This window comes from Ambystoma mexicanum, chromosome 7q (assembly GCF_040938575.1).
Source record: "Ambystoma mexicanum isolate Mex_15411 chromosome 7q, UKY_AmexF1_1, whole genome shotgun sequence".
NCBI lineage: Eukaryota > Metazoa > Chordata > Amphibia > Caudata > Ambystomatidae > Ambystoma > Ambystoma mexicanum.
In genome coordinates this window covers 78214656-78238203 of record NC_090941.1, presented here as the reverse complement: position 1 = coordinate 78238203, position 23548 = coordinate 78214656, and positions in this window count along the sequence as shown.

Sequence of the window (23548 nt, the reverse complement as noted above, 5' to 3'; positions counted from 1 at the left end):
GAAGTTGCTGTGAATTTCAAGAGTCTCAAGTAAGAGAGATTTTCAACTTCTTTACAAGCTTCTCTAAGAAATTTCAAGAGAAGAGCCAGATATGATTCTTAATTATTAGTTAAGGATTTAAAGTCTTTCCCATTCCTAAGGTTAAGTAAGTAAATAAAGGAATTGTATCTGCTTTTCTTATATCCTCTGCAGGTTCAGCTCTGGTTAGCCTTGACGCAGTCTGCCTGGTGTTGTTTTGTTATCCACTTCCCCCTTTCCCTTTGGGGTGTAGTTTACAGAGCTGAATTGAAATCTAGTTCTGGGAATTACATTTCAGGGGGATCGTTGGGGGTTCAGCAGCTTCCGCGGACACAGGACCTCTCAGCCTGACACAAACTCTACAAAATACACATTTTGAACAAAGTTTCACCGCGCTGTCCGGGACGTCCGCGAATCCAATATGGCGGGCGCTACCGAAAAATCTGATGCGCTTCACGCTCCACGCCGTCCAATCAGCGAACACTTTGCATGTCCGCGAACATCACGCAAGACGATTGCCCAATCAGGACACTTTCCGCGGAGCGAACAGGGAAGTGTATCCGCAAACCGAACACAGATATTACTAATTTATTTTTACCTACTTTTTGGTCATTTTAAAAAAAAACTACTGGACGAATTTTCACCAAATTTGCAAAAGCACGCTTTCGGGACCAAGCCGCTGCTCCTGGTCCAAATTTGGTGGAAATCCGTCCAGCGGTTTGGGCTGTAGACGCAAGCAAAATTTTTTTCCCATTCACTCTATGGGGAGTGACTATAATGTATACAAATATGAGCATATAGAGGGAAGGTAGAGTAATAAAAATAAAACTATGACAAAGTGCTGATACCATAATGATTATCTTCATGCACAGAAAGGATTCCTCTCTTTCAAGCCTGTATCTTCCGCTACGTACATGTTTCATATATGATGTGACAGGAACCCAAGTCTACAAATATACTACCTTTTCAATTTTTACTTCCTGACTGTTACTGTAGAAAACTATGTGGCTTCGATATGTCACTAAAGGATAAAAAGGGAGAGCCAGCCATGTGATGTCATCAGTTATGTCATCAATGACATTTGTGATGTCATCTTTGATGTCCTGGGTGTTAGTGTTAGCAGTGCACGGTGGCGCGAGTTATGGTTGCTTATGTTACCATAACTGGCGAATTTCAAGGGTTTTTCGGTTTTACTTGGAACCATAACGTCCCTTTAACAAAGTTTTTTCACTGAATTTCATAGGTTTTTAGTAACACAACTTAACCATAATATCCCTGACATGTAACATAGAACATACTAACCCCCTCGTAGTGATTTTCATGTCAGCGGACTACCGCCATGTCTGCGGACACATCGAAAATCTGAGCGTGGTGAATGTAAATTTAAATAGTGTGCCCCATTTCCCCTTTGAAGTTGGCTCTAAAAAGAGCCGTTTTTTTTTTTTTTACAGATGCTTGACAGACACCTGTTATTTTATATTTTTTTTCTTGTTTTTTTTTCTTACTTTACTCCTAAAATCTTCACATAACCTTCTCCAAAGCAACCCTTACATTCCAAAATAAAAAGGCATTTCCGGTAAAAGATAAAGAAATGCCATCTTCTTTAAAATTAACAGCATTACTGGCATCAATATTCTCATTGTTACAGAACAACATACCAGCTCTAAGCATGAAGGCACACATGCCTCGGTTGATGACACACCTAGCAATGTTTTGCTGAGGACAAAAAACTGAACTATTGTCCCATATTGCCCTAGGTAGTAATCCAGAAAAAATTACTTTCGCATTTGGAAGGATCTTCACTACGGCTTGAACCAAGCGTTCCAAATCAGCCAACAAAATAGGGGCACTGACGTTGCCCAAATGGAAAGCACCATAGTGCAAAACTACCACATGCGGACTGTTCATCGTGGCCATATCCACACAAACTTGTACAATTCCCTGTACATTGCAATCAGGCACAGTGCTCCACACCACCTCCACTCCTTTGACATCAAAGTTCTTTGCAACATGCCTGCATTCAGCGTACTGCTGTAAACCATGCACAAACATATCTCCGAGCACCAACACCCTGACTTTCTCCACTTCTGCCATCTTCACCACACACAGTCTCTTTCAACACAAATCCACAACCTCGACATCTGATTGGCTGATCCGTACAGTCTTCTTTCCATGTTGGATTTCCTGGAAAAACCCGGATTTACCACGCGCTGTTCACGAACAGCCGCGGTGTCCCCGGACGGCGTCCACTTTACTCTCTGTACCATTCCCTCATTGCATACAGCTAAGCAATCACACAATACGAATAACGTCCTCAGAACACCCCCATATTGTGAATTTTCCAACATTTCAGGACAATTATCATTTCATTATTCTACATATTAACATTACAAATATTATATTTTTATCTTGTACTCTGCACACAATGCTATCGTTCTCCATTAGCAGCTCAGTATACTACATAGAATCCCATAATACAATGCTATTTATTGATATAAATGCATCGTTCAAAGCACTAATAATGGTATGATATTTATTGCAATATCCTTGACACTTTTCTCGGAACATTATAATGAAAATCCCTAGTACACAAATTTCATGAAAAGTACATACACATGTGATGTCATCAGTGATTTCATCAATGACATTTGCGATGTCATCTTTGATGTCCTGGGTGTTAGTCTTAGCAGTGCATGGTGTTGGCGCGAGTTATTTTTCATAGCTTACCATAACTTGCTATTTTCGGGGTCTTTCGGCTGTACTTAGAACCATAACGTCCTTTAAACAAACTTTTTTTAATATCACGCAAACAATATACAAACATGGCGTGCAAAAACCAACTTCTACAGATGGCTTTACACAGAATGTTGCAAAGTAAGAATTTATGCTTGTTCACAGTGAAGGTCAGCTGCTTCATTTTTTTCTCGGGCCCCGGAGAGGCTCACGAAGCAGACTATAAGGTTGTATTGTGTTTTGACCTTGACAGACAGAGATTGTGATGAAAGACTTCTCTTGAAGGAGTGTTGCTAAAACGTAAGAGAAGATAAAGATGAAATTTCTGAAACGAAACCACTTTTACATATTATATCACTATGCGAAAGATCGTTGGCACACGCAGAGTCGTATTTTTGGACTGCACCACTCGTAGACAATGGAAATTGCAATTGTACTGTAAGTAACCCTTTACATTACTTTATACCAAATATAATTACAATAGCGTAGCATTAAAGACTGCTGAAGTTGAACTTGTTCGTTGAAAGTGACATAATGTTTTCTACCACGTACTATCACCGCCGAATTGATCCCCTGTCGTTTAGAGGGCTCTGAAAAAGGCAGGCGACACAGAGTGGGTTAATAGAAATAAGTTAACCGGTCTATAGGCGGTCAAGCGCTCTACTCACTGTGCCACTTTACTGTAGCCTGTCAAGTGGCACAGCGAGTACAGCGCTCGCTTTGACATCCGTGCACAGCTTGCTAACGCAAGTTCGAATCCCGGCAAGCCCAAACTCAGCCTTTCATCCTTGCGTGGTCGATAAATGAGCACCACCCACCGTGGTTAATAATAAGCACCGCTTAGATACCTCACAGTTCTTAGCGCTATATGAATGGGAAAATATTATTAACATACTCTGTTGCACTATCTTCGATAGCAAATAGTGTCACGCCCTAATAAATAAAATGATGATTTTTAATGAAGATCGGCTGGTGAGACTAATTTATGTTTTTTAAAACAGGTACGTGGTATGTCACGATTTACAGACTCCAGCGCATGGGGTCTTCAATTGCCAGGTGCAAGTCCAAATATGCAACTTCATGACCCTCACCATTTTATGGGACAATCGCCAAGGACCAATATGCCCTTAAGCAGTACTAGCGGCTACAAACAACATACCAACCAATACGGTGGTCTAATGGCTCGTTGTTGGAGCAACCTTCCGATTATCAGAGAGACCATTTACTGCTTTTATCATAAACCAACAGCCTATCTACTGCAAAGGAACAATGCGCGGCTCCGAATAAACTTTTGCTGATCGACAGCAGAGACAATAGCAAATCGCTGAATATTCACTAAACATTTCATGTCAAATAAATGTACTTTACCAAATGTACAATCCTGCTGTTTACTTTTAAACCACAGTTTCATATTCCGAATTGTGCCGCACTGAGTTGTAACCTGATCTAACACTCTATGTACCGCAAAGGAACATCGCGTGTCTCAACATGAACTTTTGCGGATCGACAACAAAGACAAATGCAAATTGCTGAATATTCTCTAAACATTTGATGTCAAATAAATGTACTTTACAACATTTACAATCTTGCTCTTTGCTTTTAAATCACAGTTTCATATTCTGAATTGTGGCGCGCTGTGTTGTGACATAATGTGTGTTGTCTTCCGGGTTCTGTGTAAAGTCGCGTAGTACTGGAGACGACTGGGCGCGTTTCATTACGCACCCTGTAACGTCACAGAGAGAGGCGGGGAATATGAATGCTTTGATAATATCAGGCTTAGGGGTGGGAGATATGATTTAGTGTCGCAAAAGCAAGTCAGCCAGGTCAATAGCGCCAGTCATAGGATTATCACATAATGTCGACGCACACCAGCCGGATTTATCGTTTCTTTAGTGGACAAAAAGTCGGTTGACGCCCCTAGGAAATTGTACTATTAGCGGACAAAAGGAGTGCTCTTAAAACACTTTCACCCTGACAACGAACAATACAAACAACGTTCTCAGAACACCCCCATTTTGTGTAATTGCAACCATTTCGGGACACTGCGAGTGTTATTAGAACACATTCAACTAGACAGATTACAATACGGACAGCGTCCTGAGGACACCCCCAGTTTGTGTATTTACGAACAATTAAGTACACCGCGAGTGTTCATAGCTCATTTTTACCTTCCTTGCGAACAAAAATGACACATACTCCGTCCTCTGAACACCCCACCATTTAGCTTATTTACAAAATGTCAGAACAGCCCTGTTCTCCGCGGACAAATCGAACGCAACAAAAACGTCTAGCACATAAAAAAACAAAACATTGAACCTATCTCATACTCCCCCACCCTCCCCAAACACTCTTACACACCAACACACGGCACTAAATACAATTTTTTATCCACGTTTCACTGCGCTGTACGCGGTCGACTGCGAATACAAGATGGCGGGCGCCACAGAAAATCTGACGCGCTCCACGCCCCTCGCCGTCCAATCAGTGAACACGTCGCATGTCCGCGGACATGACGCAAGCCCATGGGCCAATCGGGGTGCTGTCCGCGGAGCGAACAGGGAAGTCCGTCCGCGAAGCGAACGCAGATATCACTAATTTTTTTGCCTTACATTTTAGTCATTTTTAAAAAAACTACTGGACAGATTTACACCAAATTTACAAAAGCACGCTTTTCGGACCAGGCCGCCGCTCCTGCCGCAAATTTGGTGTAAATCCGTCCAGCGGTTCGGGCTGTAGCCGTGCGCAAAGTTTTTTCCCATTCAGTCTATGGGAAAAAAAAAAGTTTTGGGACCCCCCCTATAACTTTGCCCCCCCTGGACGAATCCTCACCAATCTTTGCAAAAAAATTCAGAGCGACCCAACTACTTTTTTTGCAAAGTTTGGTGAGGATCCATCCAGGGAGAGCGAAGTTATAAGCCGCCCAAAAAGTGCTCTTCCTATGGAAACAGCAACTTAACCATAACTACATGGCCACTACCGTGGCCATGTAATATATATATATATATATATATATATATATATATATATATATATATATATATATATATATATATATATATATATATATATATATATATATATATTGGAAATGTTTTCATTATCCATTATTAGAAACAAGTGATGTTGGCTGGAGCTAAGTTGCATGGAATAAAGTACTGTTGAGCACAGAGCCCTTTGGGTAACGTGCATGCAATGGATGGGATGCATAATAACTCTGACACCAAATAATGGAACCAACTCAGTAAGATGGCAAAGATTTGCTGTTTTATTATCAATCGTCTAAAACAGAGAACTACAACGGCCATAACGGACTTTCGCTCAAGCTCTCATAAATTTCACATAAAAACACATTTATATACTAAAAAATCATCATACGTGATGTCACACTATGTGGCAATGAGAAAAACCTATGAAGGGTTGTGATAGGCTCAAGGGGAACATCTAAGTTTACTTTCTATAAGGGGTGGGATTGTGATCGGATGTCTACTGTCAGGTGGACAACTCATGCCTACCTCTAAAACATGTAATCTTCAACACTATTAAGAACACGATATAGCATTGGTTCTCAAACTATAAGGCCCTTCATTATATGGCCCTCTACAATTGGTTAGCATGATTGTGCCATGTCTGGAACATTCAGTTCACTTAGCAGCACATGAGCTCAGACCCAGGTGCCAGGAGGTGGACCTGACTTTATCTCCCCATCCAGTTAGCCCAACGTCTCTCATCACCCATGCCTTCTACCATGAAGATTGCCTTTGAACTTGGCCTTGCAAATATTCTTGACGTGAGAATATAAGGGAGTGTGAGCATGCACTATCGCTGTTCTAGAACTCCAAACTCAACTCTATTTCCATCTGTGTCTCACGTGACAGGAGAACACTATTTGGACCATTCTTCAGCATTTAAATGTCTTAAATGAATAAAACCTGGCACGCATGATGTTCTTTCTTTGCACCTTAAAAAGGGATGATTCAGCTTCTCACGTGCACTGCCTTTCAGAATAGCTAACCAGCTTGGCTGCTTTCACCTTGATGCCAGGCCAAACAGCCTTGCTATTCGTATCCATGATCTCAGCTAATTCTTGTTGTGTCACAGATGTGCAATCTTCTTCTCACTTATGAAAGTGTACTTGATTCTGTACTTCATCATCAGTTTCTATAAGGTTCATGCATTCTCTTCAACCGGTCTTCTCAGTGTGTCACGTTCTTCTCTCCTGATGTCACCAGCTCCCCTTTACACTCTTTTTAATATTCCTCCGGGGAGTTCCTCCCTCAGACTGTCGTCTCTTCGGGGATTCATCTGGTATGATTTTCTCAGTGGGTACCTTCTTTCGTATATTCACTGTGGTATAGTCACAACCGCTGGTGTCAAGCATTGCACAATCTCAGGCTTCCAATATGCAGGAGGTAGGGGCAGGACTTTCTGCAGAGGCATACAGCTGCTCCCATACACTGTGTATTCTTAATTTGTTTGATATATGAAGTAGTTTGGATAAAAGGGTGTGTATATAATATTGCTTTAAAGATTATCCTTCATGTTCCTTCACTCCACATATTATTAATTAGTCATAATTAGATTGGAGAAGATTAATACCATTTAAATCTGAGACTTAGAATGACTTACTACTACCACGCTGTTTGTTACATGTGATGATAGTTCACACAATAGCTACCTGGATAGACCCCCTTTTTTGGGATTTTCTAAAAAATGTACTACTTAAACTGTGCCCCACAGCACTCAATGATTCCCGCTTAACGCCCTCGTTTCAATTTCATAAGATCATTAAATTGACTAATGGGCAACTTTGAAAGGCATATGCCAGTATTGGACAGTCTAACATACAACACAACAAAACATCCTATGCACCTCACCGTATGTGTATTTTCCACTCAAACACACATCAGAGTCGTATTACACCCAAGAATACAGTAGACCTTCTTATGCAAGTGTGTGCAAAAAAAGCAACACGTTATTTAACTACGCCTGTATCAACAAATATAATGACACATCACACTCCCCATCTCTAACCCCCTCTTTTGTTCTCTCTGTCTCTCTTTTTTTGTCTCTCCTATCTCTCACTCTTTCACCCTTAGCCTCCACCCTCCAAATCCAAATTACTGTTTTGTCATTTTAAAACACAATCATTGAAAAAGGAACAACGCATACTATTGTGCAACTGTACCTTTGTAGGCCAACCTTCATATGCAATTCAGAGTGCCTGCAGAAAATACAGAATCACCAGAAGGTTCCAATGAGCCAGGGTTCTTCAATAAAGGAGTTGATGTGTGAATCAGAATTCTAAATCCAATGTTTCAATTGTTAACTGTATTCGTATTTGGAATGTAATATCTTGATACATGTAGTCAGCTTTGCTTGAATTAATATTGTTGTAAGCCTTACTAGCTCATGTTTAACAAAACAATCATATAAATAATACATTTTTTTATAATAGATTAAATCAGATATAATGCAAATGCAGGTTCTTTTGCCTTACGCAGCGATGTATTTTTACATCATATATGGAGCAGGTTTTCTAAATGTGGTACACCACAAAATGGTAGAGGAAATACTGTAAAGTGTAATGACGTACCATTAAAAGTGCTATGGCCCAAATATGTTAGAAAATATTCCCTGAAAGGTTAGGGTGCAGCTACATACCTGAATGTATAGGTCAGGATGGTGTCACTTGACAGCATTTCCATAAAAGGGAAGGCATGCTAGATTCATCAAAATGCTCATTGGTGTGGGAGAAACCTAGGATCACGGCCATGTCATGGCCACAATAGAGAATGCATATAGGAAACGATCAAGTATGTGGTCTCGTACATGGAAAATAGCCTGTTTTCTAATCTGTTGAAAACATGTACGAGTAAGTGGCAGTCATTTTAAGGACTCATACACATTTATGTAATGCTGTTCATATTTGTGGTGTCATTGAAAAATTGTCATGTGTGACGTCAATATTGAAAGGACTTAAAAGGACTTCATAGAGATTTATGACTAGAAGCATATCATATTGTTCTATAAGTGCACTCAGATATCTATTGACAAGCAATGTATAATTCTAAAAAAAAGTTGATAGGACAAATAGTTCAACATTCAAATCTCATCTGTGTAGGTCTCAAATGAAAAGTAGTAAAACACATTGGAGAGACCCAAGTAATGCCATAGGATGTACAGTACAATTACCAAGAAATATGTACAGTTCTGCAGCTAAATTGATGGCCATATCTGTAGCTCTAACTTGGTGTAATTCGCTATATGATGTTCTAGTTTTAAAGCATGGTTCCCTACTCTTGGGTGAGCAAATACATGACCTATACAACTAAATGTTATTAATTCAATGTCAGCATCTGAGTGAAATGTGTTCCAATGTCCTGCACACTGATGTTCATTGTCCGTGCTGCATGTTGCTCGGATCTGTTCTTTTGTTTTGATTATTAATGGATGGATTGCACCACCAATGAAAAATGTTCAACAAATAAAATCAATGCATTAAGGGTTGTGCCTCGTTTAGCAGGAAATCATTTGTTGACAGAAAAATACTTTTGATGCACGATATAAAAATTAACATGTCTTTTTCTTGGCTAATTTATAAACATTTCAGGAGCCTCATTTGACATTTTTTTGTGGTTTTTGTAGAATCCAAGTTGTCTCCAGAAGCGATGTTTGGAAGAAGCTGGGACATAGTTGTGTCTGCAAATTGGTTGCATTTTTTTAAACTTAAGACGGTATATCGTGTGACGAATCAACTTCCGGGGCACCAGTGCTTCAGGGATGATCATTGGTTTCTAAACCATCAATCAGCCCCACACCTCTAGTACACCAGAAGGGATCAGAACACATTGGAAACACAAGCAAATTATAAACCTCCTTACAAAGATGGTCACCATGGGAAGTGAAGGCAAGCTCTGTATGGAGTCCCTCTTCCCTTTCCATAGTGGTCGTTGTGAGCAGAGCGGAAGGTGCAGCTCAGCCGAAATAAGGTAAGTTGGGAGTGAGGGTGAATTAAAAAAAAATGGGACAGAGGGTGGGGCCGGGGGGGTGGGAAATGGCAACCGTCAGGTGGCATGGAACACAGGCTTTCACTGGTGGTTCAAGCCTGCGTTCCTAGCCACCAGATTGGCTGGCACCCCCGCCAGGGTGCTAATGAGCATTAGATAAAGCTAATTGTCAAAGGTGGACAAATTGAACTGCAGAGGGTTGTATGCAGTATTTAGAGTGAGAGATGTGTTTGCATTTAATATTTATATATATATATTTTTTAAACTCTTTTTTATTGCCATTTCGCAAATAAATTACAAAACATAATAAAATCCTTAAACAATGTAACACAGAGTTCAGGGAAAGCACTGGGGGGCGGGAGTGGGGGGGGTGTTGGAGCCAGCTGGTTCAAGCACCTGCTTTCCCACCTGGGGTATGTAGATTGGTCACTGTGCCGCCCCTGTCTCGCTGCGGGCCCACTACCTCCCCTTCTCTGATAATCACTTGGTGAGTCTGGTTGTACGAAGTATTCCATCCATACCACAACAAAACATCCAGTCCCCCCACAAACTTGAGTTGCATCGTGGTATGGCACTCAACCTGGCATTACAGAGAGCACTCAAGGACCCTAGGATTCCATACCCAGACTAATAGCTGTCTAAGCCCACTTTGTGGGAGAGTTATGTGCCCTGGGTCCGTGTGTGCATGGGTGCTTACTTGAATGTCCCTCCACCAGGTACAAGTCTGTTCCCTCCCGCCTTAGGTGTGCATTTAATATATATTTGATAATAATACAGTAGTTGTCATCAACACGTTTAATATTGGCTGATGCAAAGATTTACCCATTGTAGCAATATGATACCCTGCATCTTGATGAGACAACCCTGATCTTTAGTAAGACCGAAAGAAAACGTGTTGCATCTCTCCACTCTCTCCACCAAAGTTTTAGCCAGACCGAACTTATTGCAATATCTGATGCCCAGAGGTGTAGCCAGCCAATTCTATCTTCAAGATGTAGCCACATACATGATGGCCTATGCCATGTTTAAGCTTATGTAGGCCTTTACAAGATTTATAAACAGAGCATTTGTAGAATAGGGTTTCGAACACGAAACTTTGAAAAAAGAGAGCAGCTGGAGAGCGTGTGCTCGAGGGCCAGGTTCAGAACAATTATGAACTAAAATGTCCTGCACGTGCTGAACAATTTAAATTAAACACTACTACTATTACTACTACTACTAATAATAATAATAATAATAATAATAATAATAATAATAATAATAACAGGAGGTTTTTTTATATTTGAAATGACATTTTTACATCTTAAGAAACAAAAACAGGCACTTTGTAGACAAAAGATGTTGCTTTATACCACTGCAGTACTGCTCTCCTGCGTTCCTTTTTTTCTTGACTGGACAGTGACCACTAGACAACAGTTGTCAATAGGCTGTGATTGCGCAAGGAGGTTGTTCAATGATGGCCTTGACTGATTTCAAAATTATCTGTAAGTCAGTGTTTGCAAACAGATGCATTTAGTAATAGACACAATAAAAAATACGTTTCTACAGCAAGGTGAATAGGTGTCTTTTTTCTATCTCCATTAGTAATGTTATGTGTCTGGAAACAGCATTTTGCAGACTGTTTGGGAATTTTTAAACTTACTACTGAATATACTTTGCCGAAGTATTCACTGCATTGATGTCCATGAAGATAATATATAACAAACAACCGAAAACACCAACACTTTTGACTGTGCTGTTTGTACTCGTGGACAGTTCAGAGGAGATAACTGAGTTGTAGGGGGTTGAAAACATTGCCAATGACAACAATGGAACACAGTGTTTTAATGTCCACAGGGAGTCCCAACCTCTATACTTACCCCATGCCTACTGACGGAAACCCTGAGCAGCGGGCACTATTCCCATAAGGAATTCTCTCGATTTATGGCCAAGAGAAAGTGACATGATAGAAACTATCAGGCCAGCATATCACAGACTGTGACGCAACTGCATGTGATCCAATTCAAGATTGACATGCAATGGAGAATACATGTGTTGGCCCCAGTCCTTGATTAGCAGAGGGAGCTATAGGTCAGGACAGAGCTACATTAGTTGCAATGACTTTGTGTGGTTCGTAACACTGCATAAGTTTTGGTGCCACACATAAGGTTTCAGGTACATTAGCACTGACAGTGGGTTCCAGTATTAGAGTAGCTTTGAGTAGGCTGCTGCTGTTGAGGATTAATGTGTGTGCATTGGATGAGCTGTCCATGTCTCACTCCTAACATTGGAGAAGTAGCTCAGGTCAAGATCGTATGTGTGTTAGAGTACTGGAAATCAGGGTGTGATTCCACTCTGGATTGTTGAGTTTGTGAAACACACAAAATGAATGCAAACAAATGGCAAAGGCCTGTATCATGAGTTGGTCGATAGCCCGTAAAAATGACAGTAACAGTATTAGCACCGCCAATACCACTCTGCGGGGTCACGACTGGGTACAAATACAGCTGATTGAAAAACCTGGAATAGCGCCGGCAATTACAGCCCTATCAAAAGTCCATGGGCGGCTGTATTAGTGCAGAAAACCGGCGTTGATACAGCCAAGATTTCCCTCCAGCCTTCAGCTAGAGGTAAATGAGCACAGGTGCCAGAAATGTAGCTACAGGTGCAGCCAATGCACTCCAGAGAGCTACATAAGGCAAACCTCTACCCCAAACACTGCTCCCAACACCATGCTGCCATTATTTGCTGCGAGCTGGTACAGGCAGCGGCTCATGCTGCACCTGGATCTCGAGATGCTGGAAAACCATGCAAGGGCTCAGGGAGCACAGAGGGGGACAAGAGGAGGAGGCGGAAGAGGAGGAGGAGAATTGGCCCTGCAAAGCGAGCACTCATCCTCCTGGTTAGGCCATCACTGACACCCAGTTGGTCACCCTGAGCCACCTGAACAGGGAGACCATCACTAACCTGCTGGCCACCATTCATGAAGACATTGGGAGCCAAATAAACATCCACACAGCTGTGCCCCCACTGGTAAAGCAGGTGGCAGTCATGCAGATCTTCGGGACAGGCTCCTTTCAGCACTCAATGAAGGAGACCAGATATGGTTCAACACGGACCTGGAACATTTTAAAAGAAAAAACTGAAATCTGAAACATCAGCAGAAAGCCAAACCTCCAATGTCATCACAAAGGGTTAGAATGAGCCAAGAATTCCCACTTTGTCCAACATATTAGTGAAGCCCCTAAATATACAATACAACTATTAGCAAGCTTTTGAGAGCTTGCAGAGGCAGATGTCCGCAAGAGCAGAACCTTTGAATCCCCTCAAGACGGAAAAGGTCTCTGCACCTTCTTTGATACCAACGCTGAAAAAAGTGGTGTTTCAACCCCCTGGCCTTCTGTTCACTTTATCACCACACTCCCAGAGATGAAAGTGATATTATTCCCCCTATTGAGCATTACCCAACCTGTGAAGATCAGCGCACAGAGTATCCATCCTGACAGTAGAAACTTGGCCAGCATCATTCTTCAAAGAGAATATCATGATGCTGAGCACAAGCATCCTGTATTTGCTGAGCTACTCTCCCAGCCTGAGCGCAATGCTAGAAGCTATTCCAAGTCTACCCCTAAAGAAACCAAAAGGGGCCTGATTGGAGAAGGATAACTACCATTGCAAAGTAAAGCAATGGAGTCTGAGCGTACAGGCCAGCTGCAAGACTCCATGACGTAAGTCTTACACCCTTATTAGGGAACGCAGACTTCCATAGTGGATATCAGAGAAGACCTTCATATGGCATTGGACCTATACCAAGCTGCTGTGCATATCCTATTCTACCTATTTATTTATTTATTGTGCATTTGTAAGGCGCTTATACAGCACGTAAATTAGCAAATCTTCACCCAAAATGTCAGCAGTAAAGCACATCAATTGACATTAACCAGAAGAACACTTCACTTGTGTAGCTTCTGTAGATTCTCTACTTGCAGAGATAATTACAGCAGTGTGCTGTAGTAGGCGTGAAGTAATTCAAGAGAAAGTGAAGAAAATGTTTAAGCTTGGATCCTGTGACCTCATTGCAAGTTTTGGAGGTATTTCGGAGGTAAATCCTCCGAGATACCACCAAATGGACTTAGAGTTAACACCACTCGGTCTTGTCGATTTACCACAGGATTACAAGTGGTGGCAGGCGGAGCAATTCCCCATTTTCTGGACTGCATTGGGGATTACGAGTGGTAATTCTGCTGATTTTTTGGAGTGAAAGTGGAGGATTCATCTCCAGCATCAGGCTGGAGGTACATCCTTAATTTTTCCTCCATAAATCAGCAGAATTACCACTCATATTCAATGCTTGTAATTCCACCAAAACATGTAATTTGGTGGTGTAGGAAAAATGGATGAAACAGAATTACCTGAAATGTTTTTCCACACAGCCAAACTCGTAATGAGGTCATAATGTTTTTGTATTTACTTTCATCATGAGAATTTCATCGCAATAGGGTTTGTGGCTCAGTGGACTAATACATCAACTACAGGGGCCTGTGTTTGACCTCGTCATCACTCAGCCCTTCATCCTTCTGCGGTCGAGAAAATGAGTACCATTGAGTTGGGTAACAATGCACACCTGTTATCTGTCAATAGTGCTGAGATAGCCCTCTGGCGGTGAATGTGCACTCTACAAATACTCCTGCTATGTTACCTGCACCTTTAAAGTATATCAGTATTTATTAACTGATATAAACGTTGGGCTATGCAGAAAGTATTTTTACACTGGTTGGCCGAAGAGGTTATTAGCAGGTCTCACTTGTCGCAGCCAACAAAAAGAAAACTGCTTTATCACTGCCAATTTACAGTCCTAACATCTGGGCTCCGTGCTGCTTTCCAACACCTTTTGGATGGTATCCTAAATCCTTACCACCCATTCCCAGGAGTTTATCTAGCTGATATCATTATTTATAGTGAATGGTGGCAGGAGAAAATGCGCACTCTGTACCTGATAGCACAAGCACTTTGAGCTGCAGGCCTCATGACATACCCTGACAAGTGCTTCTTAGCTCAAAGTGCGCATGAAGACCACTTTCTTGTTGTCAGAAAAAGCCTTATATGACCCCAAGAGAAAACAGTGGAGGATGTCCAAAATACCGCCAGGCCTGTCAAAAGATCTGAGGATAATGATATATAACTGAAGATGTATTTCAATGTGTTCATCTATTTCAACCCCTGTACAGAATTTTAAAAAAAACACCAGCCAGTCAATAATACCCACTTTTAGTCCAAGTTTTTTTAAGCCTTTTTTTGTACAGAAGCTGCAATGGTGGGTCTGGAAGCGGTTACATTACAGGTGTATGATGAAGTGGAACATCCTATACTCTTTACCAGCTGGAAACAGATTTCCCGGCAAAAGAATTACAGAACTATTGAATTTGGGGCATTGGCTGATAAGTGTGCTGAGGAGATGTCAAAGATGGTACCTTGAAGGTTCACTGATCACGCTTGTCACGAATCATGCCCCATTAATTTGGGTGACCCAGCACAACAACACCCCAACACCAATGCACTTGTGATATGCTAGCTTTTGGCTTTAAATCCTTAACTTTCCAAGTCCAACATCAGGGAGCAAAGGATCAGGACAATATGGACTTTCTAATTATTTCCCTGCAGAAAAGCCCTTGGCAAGGGCAGAAAGGAAGGGGAGGGGAGCACAGTGAGATAAGAGGACAGCCTCGGGAGGATAGCTCAGGGGCAATGCACTCGCTTTGGAAGCAAGATGACGCAGAGCAACACAGGTTCGATCTCCGGGTCCGCGCTTAGAAACCTCTGGGTATGAAGCGTGTTATAAATAACCAATTACAGTTACATTTTAAACTGTGTGGGAAACAAGCCACTATTGACCTGGGTGGTACAGCTGATACCCGGCGAGTCCCTGAAGGAAGAATGAGGAGGGATTGCACCTGCTTGATCGCCCCATCGAGATGAGGTAACCTTCCATCAAAGTATTCACTGTATCATTTCTATGCTTCCCAACTCCTCCCCTTGCTTCTTTCCCATTTCCTCAACATGCTGAGCTGGCCGGCCGCAAGGACATTTTACCGGCAAGGATACCTCCAACCTCCTAATGAGGCCCATTGTAATTTTTGTCTTCACAATCAAGGGCTTCCCGGCCACATCTCAGGGCCATAGCACATAGATGCTTCAATTCTAGTGCTTGTTCCACAGTACTGGAAACCGCTATCACTGGAAAATGCTTATTAACACCTGGTTTCTTATTTTCTGTCTTTTTAGATCAGCATTACTCCTGATCTGATGCCTGTCATTAGACATGCAAGCTCTCAAATATACAAACACACACATAGCTAGCCCTACTTGTACAATCATACATCCTCTAACACAGCCTCATATTTTCTTGTCTCTTTTTCAGTTCTTTATTTCCCTATCCTATGCTTGCTTCTCACCGGCCCCTCATTTTGCCCTGTTTTGCTTTCTTTTTCCACCACAGACTGAGGTATGGTTACCCCAGGCAAAGGCACAATGTGCCATTTTGTCTGACCATGTACTTGCACCTTAAGACCACTTTGTAGTAATACATAACATAAAATAAGTTATTTTTTTTAACTTCCTAAGTTATTAAAATTACTGTTAATATTGTTAAACCTGTTTGAGGTATGAACATGGGAATATAAAAAACCCAATCATATAGTGACTGTTTCCACTTCCAAAGAAACTGAGTGGGCATGGAAATGTTGCAGTCATCCACTATTCTTTCTGATGCTCGGTAGAACGCATTCTTCTCAATACCCTTGGGATTTAGGCCCACGCGTGGCATGCATTTGTCCATTTCTTGATTCACACCTATGGCCCAACTTTCTGGCACGTACTCAGGCCATTTATTTCATTCATTAGTGATTGTGTATCTTTCCAAATTTCAATGACAGTGGACAGTCACCTAACCAAAGCATGAATGAGTGCGCCCACCTGTGGGGCAATGTATTATAACTGGCTCTTATTTTAAACATAATAATCTAGCAGTAGGGGAGAAGCTGAGGAAGTAAATGTTGGTGTATTTTCACCACTATATCAGTGCTGGCATCTTACTCACCGGAGCCAGACCTGTAGTAGTCAGGGCTGAGTTGTGAGGTGATGATTTCTGAGCGCTTTGGTTCTGAACATTAGTTAAGAATACTTGCACTGCATGTGTAGCAATACAGTTAACCTGCAGGATATCTACTTGTGAGTTATATAACACAGTCCCATTTCCTATTTGTAGGTCTACCATGGGTGTTATAAATCAATGGCCCTCATTACGAGGTAGGTGGTAAGGGATTACCGGCACCGGTAAGGACACTGGTGCCGGTAATCCCTTACCACCCTATTCCGAGGTCCCTTAGCTGAAGACCCGTTAAGGGACTTCAGAGCTAATAGCGGTACCGCCAATTGCGGTACCGTAATTAGCTCCATCCCCATTCCCATTGAGCCCTATGGGGGCTTGAATGGGAATGGGGAATGGTTCCCGGAATGGGGACTTACCGGGTCCTCCAAGGTTGGAATGACCTGGTAAGTCCCTATTTCGGGAACCTGGACCCAGAATGCGGTAAGGGGGTAGCCATGGTGCTAAAAGCACCATGGCTACCTCCTACCTCATAATGAAGCCCAATGTATCCAGTAAACTCTGTAAAGAAGTTGTCAGAGCTCCAACTCTTTCACCCACAATACATACTATTGACTCAATTAAATGATGTGATTTAAAAATGGCAGTATCCAGAATTAAGCCCCCAGGTACAGGCCCCACCTTGCAATTAGATGATGTTAAGAATATCTGGGACAATGCAACAGTTTCACCCAAAGCCAGTAGCAATCACCCATATTACATTGTTTTGTATAGTCCCAAAGCTTTTGCCTGTATTATCTCTGATGGCGTTATTCTGGGCTTTTTTACTACTCTGTGCATTCCCCTTAAACTTGGGAATTTTAATTGGTGATCATTTATTTTATTTTTTATTTCATAGCCCCACACCTGACTGGTACGAAAAATGTTTAATGTGTGTCTATGTTGTGGTGAGCTGTGACTTATTGGGCAAGGAATAAAGTGCACTGCTGATGAGGCCGCAAATCCACACCTGGTATATACCTGTGTAGAAGCACATTTGATTGGCTCAAGAGGCTTAGTGGAGTCTGTCTACCCCCGTTCCACACCAGGCCCTATCCACGGTATCCAAATGATCCAAAACATGAACAAATTAATCCAACATTAGATACAATGCGGTCCCATATTCCTTTAGTGAGATCAAAAGGAGGAACAGAGAAAATCCATCCATGATAGACTGCTCCAATTGAATTTACTGCCAGTCCAGGGAGCTTCAGCTTCGGTTCCGATTTCAGTGTTGGGAACTTTTCAGAACTCTCTAGACTCACAAGACTCTGCGCACCTCTCTCTGGGCGGCCTTTGCTGATCAGGAGGGGGCATGCCAATTCGTATTCGTAAAACTATTTTAAGACCATTTCTTCATATCAAGCATTTTGTCAGTCAGCACAAAATTGCATACCTAGCATTTTCTTTTAACCCTCACAACATGTGTCCACATGCAGTACAACAGCTGAGTGTCCTCTCTTGCCTCCAGACAATGATTAGACGTTTTGTTGGCAACTATAATGTTTACCTCGTTACAAACATATTGCCACACTCGCTTTCAGGCACTGAATGTGCTCTCCTTTCTGCTTCAAATTCGAAGACATTTTCTTTGCAACATGTATTTTATCTAGACCATCGCAAAACAGTTGCACACTTAGTTGCAACCACTGATTGTAATCGCCAGACTCCAAACAATTATAAAACCATTTTCTTCAACACCTGTATTTTGTCAATCATCAGAAATCTTTGCAACTAGTATCTTATCTCAACCATCTCAAAATGTTGGCACAACCTATTCAACCACAAAATGTGTTCTCCTGTCTCTAAAAGAGTCTAAGCATTTACCAATTACATCCACTAAATCTACTGTTTTGCCCCCAAACAATTCTATGTATGTTTCTATGCAACTGGTATTTTGTATTGTCTGTTGCAAAATGGTGGCACACTTGGTTACGGAAACTGAATCTTCTTAATCTTTCTCTGTTTCCTTCATCCTTCCCCTCATCCTTTAAACAAGCTTACAATATTCATATTCTGAAAAAGCCTCTCTTGACTGCTACTCTCCTAAATTTCACCCTATCACAGTTGTTCTCCCAAGACTTCTCAAAAGAGATCTCTTTTCACAAGTTTCATCTCATCTTAGTCCCCTCTCTTTGCGACTGCATGTAAACAATTCTAAGACCTTTTCTTTGCCTACATTGTTTGGTCAGTCATCTGAAATGGTTGCTACTAACATGTTTTCATCCATCACTAAATGTTGGCACTCTGAGTACAACTGCAAAACTAAACAAATTATTGGTACCTAGCATTTTTGTTCCATCGCATATTGATAGTGTACTCAGCTACCAACGCTGAAGGCCACATTTTGAGCTCCATGTAAAATGAGAAAAGTGTCAAACTATGAAGTGGCATTTCATTATGAAATACTTTTCTTCATTCACATGGTGCTAAGAATTGGCCCCTGAATGCACTTCAAGGAATTCTAAGAATCTTTCTTAGCAAATAGTTTTTTCCTTGTTCATCTCAAAATGTGTGTTCAGATAGTTGCTGTGACGAATAGGATTCTGCCCTGCAGAAGTACAAGAAAGAACAGAGGCTAGAATGCCCACTCAGCCCTCACATTGCTACAAACCAAGACCCAAAACAAACAAGAGGGCAAAACAGGCGCAGTCAAGCAATGTACCTCCTGCTACTTTTGTGGTAACGTGGGCCAAGGGAAGCCTATGCTCCAAAAGGGATGTGAATGTAATTCAGTAGCGACCCAAATAACAAAACATAACAGTCCAAAATAAAGGGCATGTCCAATCAAGGTTCTACAAAAATAGATATACTTTGATAAAACACCATCTGCAAAACAACTAAATAGAAAAGCACTATATGAAACCCACCCTGAGAAAGCAACATAGAATAAGCGACAATAGCACAAAGCAGAACACTGAGTAATAAATCACAGATGCAAGGCATGTAAAACCAGAATGTTCTTTAAGAAGGATATATTTCTTGGATGCAAAAAGGAATTAGTGACCTTTACATTCTCCAAGGTCCAAAACTCGACCAAGGGGGCAGTGAATAGTTAATGGTACTTTTTTCCGGCTCTTGGTGGTCCAACAGCATTGCACTCGGCTGATGCAAGCAGATACAACTCAGTTTGGGTAAGTTGGATCGTATGTGTCCATGCGGCAAGCTGGCATCGAATAGGTTTGAATGTGATAACTCTTCGCTGCTTTTGCGGAAGCAGGTCTGGCACTCAGCATAATATGTTTGAGATCGAGCTGGGTCGAGTCAGGTTTTGACTGCCGGGATGGGTCAATGAGTGGTGCTCCTGTGGTTCTAGTTGGCAGGTGCTGATTGTCAAAACAGCGATCCTGTTTCTCTGTTATGTTTATTGGCAAAGCAGTAGTTTGAGGATGATTTGGGGTTGAGAAGTGGTGTAACCCCTGATTCGAGTTGGCAAGTTACTCTTCAGCTGTTGATTCAAACCTAGCAGCTGATGGGCTCGGCAAGCGCACAATGCAGTATAGAGCGGGCGCAAGAGGAAGGCACTGTAGTCCGAAGTTATGGAAGTGTGCCAGAAAGCAGCACAGACGGGCTCCCTCCGCGTCAATGCAATTGAGCTTGGCTTTGACAGTGATTTGACCTGCATCGAGGTGGCAGAACAGGGAGCCTAGTTGGCCTGGTCCTCCAGATGCTGTGAGACCAACTTCACGGGCTTGAGTCCTTTCGTGGTCTGCTCTCCCAACCTTGGGAGACTCTGGTACAGAATGGCAGGTCCTGGTCTACAACATGAGTCACCCCTAATGTGCCCTGTGAGTGGTTAGGGGGCTCTGCTCACCTCTGCCATGGACTGCTCCTTCTTCACCTCAGTGGTGGGTTTTTGAAAGAAAAGGTGTTTGTTCCAGAGCGAGTCAAAGACGTGGTGTGAGATCCCTTCTTTTAAAGGTAAAAGTCCACAGGGATTGGACTAAAGGTATCCTGCTTTAGGGGTCCAATCCCTGTTCTTGAAAGAAGTGGACTTTGCACTTCTGACATCACACCCAAAGTGCTTTGTGCTAGAGGAAGTGGAGGGAACAGGAAAAAGAGGCAGAGGCAGATCGAAACAAGATGGTGGAAACCTTCTTCAACTGTACAGAGCTCTCTATGTGTACACTAACCTCACCTCGTCCCTTGTCAATAGGATCAAAGGCCTTTAGATATCCAGTGCCCTGGTGTGAGGCCAAGCATTTTTTGAATGGATGTGCCCTTTCCTTTCAGTTGACTGGCTAGATTATTGTGGGGTGGCTGTCCCTGGGAAAGGGCATTACCTCCCCTACAAAGGACCAAAGACAGATAATCCCCACAGATTCCATTCCTGACAGTAGGGCAGGGTCCAGTCAGTCTGGGGAGAGTACAAACAACCCTTACACAGCTGAACTGGGCCTACAAAGCTGGTACATGTGTGAAATTAATTTGATGTGGCTGCAATGATTAAATGCAGTGCCATGCACTATGTCATATCTCAGGCACGGTTTATATTTAGGGTTTATCCTGCCACCATCTATTGAGGCAGCCAGCATTGAAATGTATGGGCACAGTCAGCATAAAAACATGTTTTTATACTGGCATATTCTGTGGGGAATGGGGTCATGAAAAGGCTTTTGGAAATGCTTCTGAGCATTGTTGGTGACTTGCATGTACTGGATTTTTACATGAGTTACCCTATAAAACAGATTGCAAACTGCCTGGCTTTTTACCCAATTGTTGCAGAAAATGCGCTATATATAGCACACTTTTTTTTGTCATTTTAAAAGGTAGTTTATTGGTTTCAAGTTACAACCATTGTGACCAGATATTACACTCCACACTGTCCAGTGCAACAGAAAACAAGAAAAACTCCTCCCTCCCCTTCCCAGAACTTGGTCTAGCATTGCATTTGTAATATCAGAGGATTATGTCAAACAATATAGTCCTTATCTCTCTCTCCCATAAATTATACTACCCCATTCCACCTATTTCTTTTTACATTGTTTATGGTTTAACAAATAAACCTTTACAACATCTTAAAAATGAATTCATACATAATAAAACTAAGACAGAAATACAACAAGAGCAATAATATTAATAATAATAAACGAAGAGAAATAAATAAAAAATCAGGTCAAATATCTCCTGTCCAATAAATTATGTAGATTGTAAGCAATTGATTAAAAAAAAAACTAGTAACTGCTAATGCATCAGACACATTTGGGGAATGTGAACATCTTTTCCCCAAAGAATTAGTATTGATCCAGTTTACTGAGAGGACCGCTTTCCTAGGTAACTCATACGTACAATATTCAGAGCTGGGCAGACTAGTATTAGATGTTTGGACATTTCTATACTCTTGTGGATTTTACAGAATCTGCAAAACTGTTTGTCCATTTTATTCTGCCCTCTCCTTTGTAAGATCTCACGAGTTGGGAGCAGGTTCCAACGATAATTTAAGAACACTGCTCTGCGGATAATGCAAGGGAACACAATAAAACAAGGAGGAACTGTTCCTCTTCCACCTATCTTCCCACTGTGGTTTGCTGTGGGTGTGCAGGCGAAGCCCTTCTTCGTTCAAGTATATCAAACAGGTTAATCGCTCTAACTCTATGTGGGCATGTGGTATGTATAAATGTCATTATCAGCTCCCGTTTGCAGCCAAATGCTCCGTTCTATCCTTTTGGTCTGACGTTCATTTTTCCAACACTAAAACTGCTTTGCTCTGCCCACCATAAATGTGTGTGTGGTGTCTCATGGACCCTTCATTTTGCAGCAATGGCCATCTTTGCTGCTAAGAGTAACACAGTTATCACTGTACCCTCTTTGGTGAACAGGGGATGAGTTTCCTCAGTAGGTTGGGAAAGTGCTCCAACGTATTTTAGAGATATACGACAAAACCTCTTCCCAAAATGGCGTGATCTTAGGACAGGCCCACAATATATGGATGAAGGTCCCCTCTTAACCACACTCCCGTCAACATTTCCCTTGATTCTTAGGATTCATTTTTCATATCCATGCCGATATTAGGCACCACTGTGCAACTATTTTATATGCCACCTCTTTCATTTCCCGTTCTGTCTCAGTTATTGGTCTACCAATGCCTGTTTTCCAAGCCCTCGTGTAAACCCATGGATTTTCTACCTTAACATTTATTAGGATGTGGTAAATGGTAGGAATCAATCCTTTTGTTGTGGTGGACCCTAATGCAAACCTTTAAAAAGGTCTGAACTGCCTCGTCGCAACCTCCCTGATTACTTTATTTAGCATCCAATGTCTAATTTGGTAGTTTTAAAATGATCTTGCTCTCTCAAGCAATATTCTTGCTTACATTCCAAGAAGGCCTTGATAGTTCAATTATAAAACCATGTCTATGATGCACCAGCATCTATTGTCTCTCCACCCCTGAAACTTACCCCTTACCAGTGATGGCATGAAGTCCTAGTTCTCACGGATCAGGGAAAGTGGCGAGGGGAAGGAGGTAAGGGTCCTATTTATTGCTAACCTGTCCCATGTTTTAAGCATCATTTTGGTCGCTGGGTTTATATACAGTGAGGGTGGTTTCATATGTTTGGGTAAACCGATTGCTCTCCATAGATCTATGCCTCCCACTGCTGTGTCCATAGCCCATGATTGTTTGGCTGATTCTACCTTGCACAAATTCCCTCAATATCTGCATCTGTGC